A 6690-nucleotide genomic window follows, 5' to 3' on the forward strand; every position below is an offset into this window, starting at 1 on the left:
TAAAAGTGTTTAAACTACCAAATACATTTACTTGCACATATTTCAGAATCAGAATATTACATATTCCATTAAATAGTGAGCATGTTTGTGAATATTTTGAATTAAAAAGGAAAAACAAAATAAAAGCGATTAATGTGTCATACAGCGCTATTGTGGCTGCATTGTGTCACATGACATGCATGACTTGTAGCCATGGAAACAATACAGCGATACATTCTTAAATAGTGGTCGCCTGCTGGGGGCTCAGCTAGAAGCTATATTTTAAACTCACGTGTGAAAGGGGTTAGACGACACAGTTTCAGTGTAGAGTGTTTATTCACCCCAAACAAAGCACAGAGAGGCTGAGTGAATGTGGTCTGGACTCTGTGGATAAGGCTCATTGTGTCTGAGACGCTGTAGAAGGACAAAATCCCTGCGCTGTGATCCACATACACTCCTATTCTACAACAGCTGGATGTCACAGCGAGTTCAGTCACAAGGTTATTGTGCGAGAGTGAGCAACTGTCTGGAGAGCAGAACAAACTCCAGGACTGATTATTAAGTCCAGCTAAAATCTCAGGTTCCCGTCCTTTCCTTCTGATACTCTTATATGCCACAGCTATAGTGACTCCTAATCTCCCATGACTGCAACTCCACCTCCCAGTAACAGCATCCAGTCACACTCTCTCTACACAATGCATTGGCCCAGAAATCAGATCTGTCTGGATGATCAGCATAACGCTGATGTTTGTCAGCATAAGTGATCACTGTGTTTCCTTCAGACAGACGGAGCCAATTATTCAGTGAGTTTGGATCCAGAGTCAACAGACGGAAATCTGATGAAGATAAATGTACATCGTTTTGACCTTCCATCATTAATATAACACATTAGCTGGGTCTATTATTTTATAATGATAAAGTTGGACTTTTTTAATGTATCTCTAAATGGTGAAATCATCAATGAAACCTTCATAATGAAATGAAGTAGAATTTAATTTCCGGCTGCAACAAGAGTAAGTTAAATACTGTGTGCAAAAAATAAAAAAATAAATAAAATGTATAAACTAATTAACAGGCAGCAGCTTTTGCCTTCTATGAAAACAGTGATGTGTTACTGGAATTGATTGTTTTCTGTATGCTTAAGGCTAAACCTTTTACAGTTGTTCATGTTAAAATAATACTTGTGTTAAAGTTGTGAAATATAATACCTATATAAAACCAACAATCCACACTTGTTCTATAAAAATATAGAATAGTTTTAGTAACAATTACTGCATTCTCTATCTGAGTGACATGCACAAACGCAGTGTTCAAAATATCTCCTTTATCTGTGCCAACGCTATATAATGCATGCCCCCCTCCCCTCCCCCGGTTAATTAATTATTCATATTAACTTACATTGTAGGAACTTTCTTCTGGTGTGATATTCAGGAGCAAGAATGACCTGGACGGTTTTCACTATGGACACCAAAACACATTTGCAGATTTAATCTCACAACATTAAACTTCCTTTTATTTAATGAATGATACTTAACTAATTTCTGAGAATGATTTGCTATTTACTTGTTCCAGATTTCTTTTCTGTCTCTTCTTTGTAGAACTGCAGTCTGAGTTGAGATACTGATTTCACTACAGCATCAGATGTCTGATAAGAACTGACAGTGAAGCCATCCGAAAGACACTGAAAGACCAACGGCAAAGACAGAAACACAAACTCTCCATAATCACAAAAACTTGTTAAAATACTCAGTGTTTGAGAAGATCCTTATTACCTGGAGAAAATGAACATGATCCTGTGTTTCTGAAAGCAGCATCATCTCCATGTTTCTTCTCTTCAGATCACTGATCTTCTTCAGACGCGCAAGTCTTTCTTCAGCTCGACTCACTGCAGCTCTTTCCTGATCTCTGATCAGCTGTGTCACCTCAGAGCGACGTTTCTCAATGGAGCGGATGAGTTCAGTGAAGATCCTCTCACTGTCCTCCACTGCTGTCTGTGCAGAGCGCTGTTAAACACACATACGATCACACAGTGCCTTTAGTGAAACTATAAAAGCTTCAGCACTGGAGGAGAGTCCAAACTGAGACTCAAACTTTTCTTCTTCTCCAAACTCACCTCATGAGACACCACAGCCTCTCTTAGCTCCTGGAGATCTTTCTCTCTGGATAATCTTTCTCTTGTTCTTCTCCAGACGACTCTGCAGAAAACAAAACTATGATTAAATCCACACTACCATTCAAAAGTTTGGGGTTGGTAAGATTTAATATTGTTGAAAGAAGTCTCTTCTGCTCACTAAATCTGCTTTTATTTGATTAGATTAAAAATACAGTAAAAAAAAACAGTAGTAATATGAAATATGGTTAAATTAATTATATTATTAATTTAACCATATTTCATAATACTACTGTTTTTTTAATAACTTTTTTAATAAGATTAATTAATAACTACTTCCATTTTCTATCAAAGCACTGATTACATCAGTTTCTCTAATCACAACAAATAAGGAGAGAAACAACATTAACTGCAACTCATGAGATCCAGTAAAAAGCAGTTTACCTGTTTCTCTGTTATCGCTGTTGCGGTTTGATACAGTGTCATAATTTTTGTGTTCATCCACTAAAAAACACCGCATACAGACACACTGCTGATCAGTACGACAGTAAATTTCCAGCATTTCATCATGTTGAAGGCAGATTATCTCCTGCAGTGGTCCAGTGGCATCCATCAGATTGTGTTTTTTTACCTCTGAAGAGATTCTCATGGTGTTGAAGGTGAATTTGACAGTAAGAGCTTCGACAGTCCAGACTTCACTGCTTTCTGTTTCGGTCCAGTGCAGGAGTCGCACTGAACATCTCTAGGTCCAGTGTGATGAACTGCAGGACCAGCAGCTTGGAGTCTCATCTTCTTCAGTTTTTCCACCATGTCAGCAATCACCACACATTTACCTAAAACTGGTCTTGGACCGAAGGTCTGTCTGCACTGAGGACATCTGTAGATTCCTCTCCGATCCTCCTCATTCCAGCAGTCTGTGATGCAGCTCTTGCAGTAACTGTGTCCACAGGACATTGTCACTGGCTCCTGCAGGAGATCCAGACACACTGGACATTTGAACTGGTCCTCTTCCACTGAAATATTGGCTTCTGCCATTTCACTGTATTTTTTGGCTTGATTTGATGCAGACAACGTGATTAAAATTCATGAGCACAACAGCCTGATAGGCTTTAGCATGACAGAAAAGCCGCTGATAATACTGAGACCAGATGTGAAGAAAAGAAAGAAGAGTGTTCATTGATTATAAAGTTAATGCTGTTAAAAATTTAGTTTAGCATCTGGTGACTTTTTAGTTTCAGACCTATTTAAAACACTTAATAAAGAATAATATCTCAAGCACAACTATTAAGTATGAGAATAATAGATCATGTGGTTTTAAAATGTCAATTCACACATGTATGGTGCAGTTATAATCATCAAAATGAAAGGAAATAAACATTTGAAATATATCAGTCTGTGTGTAATGAATTAATCTAATATACAAGTTTCACTTTTTGAATGATATTACTGAAATAAATCAACTTTTTCATGATATTCTAATTTTATGACCAGCACCTGTATTTACGCAAGTTTCACAAATGAGGCCCATCGTATTTGAAATACCTATGGAGCAGTTACGTAATTGCCCATATGAGGTAACAAAGTAATATTGTAATAGGCTATTATAGTATATTAAATACATGCATCAAACAACGAGGCAGGGTAATTGTATTCTTATGCATATCACTACATCCCCTTTATGCAATTAATCGGGCTTAATATTGTAATTTTTGCTCTTAGTTTTTTGATCATTTTTCATTTGATCAAAGTTTATCCTTTACATTTGTTTATTACTCATCTGCTTTTGATCTTTTAACTTGTTTGGTTAATTATTGAAGCAAGGATCTTACCAGAGTTTTAATCTTTGTACCCTGCTTTACTGCCATCACATATTTACCACATTTAGTAACTGAACGATAATCAGTTGCCTTTTTAGGATCTTCACATAGAAATGTATACGGCTTCTTGGTAGAAATACTTTTCCATGGGCCGCTTGTTTCACTGTCAAACTCAAACAAAGAGGCTATGTTGGGGTTGCCCCCTACTTCTTCTAATACATTTTTAAAAAATTGTATTTGTTTATTAGTTGTGCAAACCCATTTGTTGTAATCACGCTTTCGTTTTAAATGACTGTTGTTGTATGATCATTATCAGCTGGAAATTGTTGTGCTGGTTCATATTTTTTTGTGGAAACTGTAATATATTTTTCAGAATTATTTGATGAACAAAGTACAAAGGAATGTGAAATAGATTTTTTTTTTTTTTGTAACAATGTAAAACCTTTACTCACATTGGATCAATTTGCATCCTTCATCAATTTCCTTTAAAAATCTTTCTGATGTCAGCATTTTAAGCATTTGTGTAGTGTACATTTTCAATTTGTTTATTGTGAAATAACTCCTCTGTCATCTGATAAGCATGGGCTTCGTTTCCCAAACACATCCTGAGCCTAAACTGATCACAGCGACCAGTGGTGGCAATTATTTCTTAAGATCTATATGCTTCTGATGCTTTTGGGCAGCGGTGTGCAGAGACCTCCGAAGAGGCAGGTGCAAAATGCCATTAGGAGGGCACAATCGCGGACCCTCGGCAGAAATCACGGACCGCAAGGGCACTTTAGCGTCGGTCCTCAAAGGCGCAGGGGCTTGAGCTCCCCCTGCCCCCTCCTCCCTGTGCACGCCACTGCTTTTGAGAAACGCTGCCCTTTTTTAACAAAAAAAGCAAACCCTCTTGAATGTTTCTGTTAAGAGTTGAGCCGGATACTCGGCTGAAACGAGTATCCGGTACGGATAAAGCACTTTTGCCGAGTACGAGTATCATACGAGTAATACGAGTCAATATCTGTGCTCGGATTGAATAAAAATTCTCATTGGGTAGCTGACTGTGTCTGCGTTCTGTGATAGGCTAGTCACAGCGCCCCTCCCCTACACACATACAGATTTATTGTGTTGCTGTGTCCCGCTCTGCTCACTCACACACAGAACACTGAGAAGAGAACAGCGCGCTCTCTCTCTCTATGTCTCTCCCTCAGTCACTCAGGTTCGCGGGTTTTTTCCGTTAATGTTTAGGGTTTCTTCAGCTTCAGGTTTGTTTTTTACTTTGGTTTGTAGTTCTTACTTATTAACCAGTAGAGTTTTGGTAAACATGGGGTTTGTTCAGACGTGGTGCTTGGTAGAATGCGACTCGTGTCTCTGCCTGTCGGAGATTTTTTTATTTTTTTTAAACGGTCTGCTGCAGTTTTTTGACTTCACACACTGAGTGACACTTTCTTGCTGTATTTTATAAAAAATAAAGGTAGTTGTGGTATAAATAATATTACAAATTAAGCTACACACACACACTCTCCCCCCCTCTCTCTCTCTCATGATCAGTGCTACAGAATAATGAGTAGGGGTGGCACGGTACACAGATGTCACGGTTCGGTACGTACCTCGGTTCGGGGGTCACGGTTCGATACAATTTCGGTACAACAGGGGAAAAAAAGACATCTACTTTGCTCAGTTTCTTTTATTTTGATGTGAAAATGCTAAATATTATTACATGTTATATAAAATCTGTTTTGTTTTCATTGTGAGTGTACACAAATAAAAGCAGACCTTTAACTACAAGCAACAGCACAAATAAAAATACAATAGAGTAAAGATACAAATAAAATAATCAGTGATTTTCAGGGGGTTTTTTAGGTACATATAAATGCATCATTCATTCATTCATTCATACAGAAATTGAAGTACGATTAAAGTAATCAAAGGTAAAACAGCATTGCATATTTGACTGTATAAATTAAAGATTACTCTTTATTAAAGTTACAAAAGCAATTCAATCAAGAGCAGTGAGTGATTTCTTTGTTGTTGCTGTTTATTTAATATTAACTGTCACTTTAAGAGAAAGCACTGATACTGTACGCCCAGCCGGCTATGTCTGCTATAGGATACTTACCAAGACGGGCATTTTGACAGAATTATGTGTGAATTTATCCATTAAAACACAATACTTCAGAGAGAGCTTCATATTTGCGCGCGTTCTGAGGCGCAGGTTTGTGCGCTTCTGATGAGCGCACGCACAAATCTTCTCACTGCGCGCGCGAGCTCGCGTCCTTTGGCTCTTAAATATTTGAGCTGGCAAAGCTTACATGACTTTAGTCTAAACACCGATATCAACGTGTGCTGTTCAGGTCTCACCTGTGCGCGCGCTATCAGCACCCGGGTGATGACGGAATAAATGCTCATATTCCAGCATACAGCACTCGCATTGAACAAGAGTGAATGATTTGTCCACTTATTTTTTTTCTTTTCTTTCTCGTCGCTGTTGTTATAATGTACTGGGAAGCCAGAATGCGCATCCATTAACAGAAACATAAATTAGCCGAACCCTATTTGTTTTACGTGTTATTTATAACAAACCACATGCGTTGTCAGAATTCAGTTGAACCGCGGTCCTAGCGCGTGCCGAACCGTGTGTGGAGAACCGTGCGGTTCGGTTTTTTTCCGCGAACCGTGCCACCCCTAATAATGAGTGATACAGAGAGTACTTCAGCTGACACTGCACCTAGGGCTGGGCGATAAAGCGATAACGATATGTATCGCGATAGACACCTGAACGATATCAATAAAAAATGTGTT

The 6690-nt window shown here is 38.3% G+C and overlaps 1 pseudogene across 1 annotated transcript; it reads right to left on the reverse strand.

The window, feature by feature from the left end:
* Nucleotides 1–199: 199 nt before the first annotated feature.
* LOC306859072 (E3 ubiquitin/ISG15 ligase TRIM25-like) lies at nt 200–3124 on the reverse strand (annotated as a pseudogene). Its single transcript, XR_013785798.1, has 6 exons — nt 2534–3124; nt 2093–2206; nt 1752–1982; nt 1543–1660; nt 1378–1437; nt 200–815 (listed from the first exon to the last, which is right to left on the reverse strand). The product of XR_013785798.1 is annotated as an E3 ubiquitin/ISG15 ligase TRIM25-like (transcript).
* Nucleotides 3125–6690: the final 3566 nt, after the last annotated feature.

Source organism: Barbus barbus (genome assembly GCF_936440315.1).
Source record: "Barbus barbus genome assembly, chromosome: 3".
In the NCBI taxonomy this organism is placed as follows: domain Eukaryota; kingdom Metazoa; phylum Chordata; class Actinopteri; order Cypriniformes; family Cyprinidae; genus Barbus; species Barbus barbus.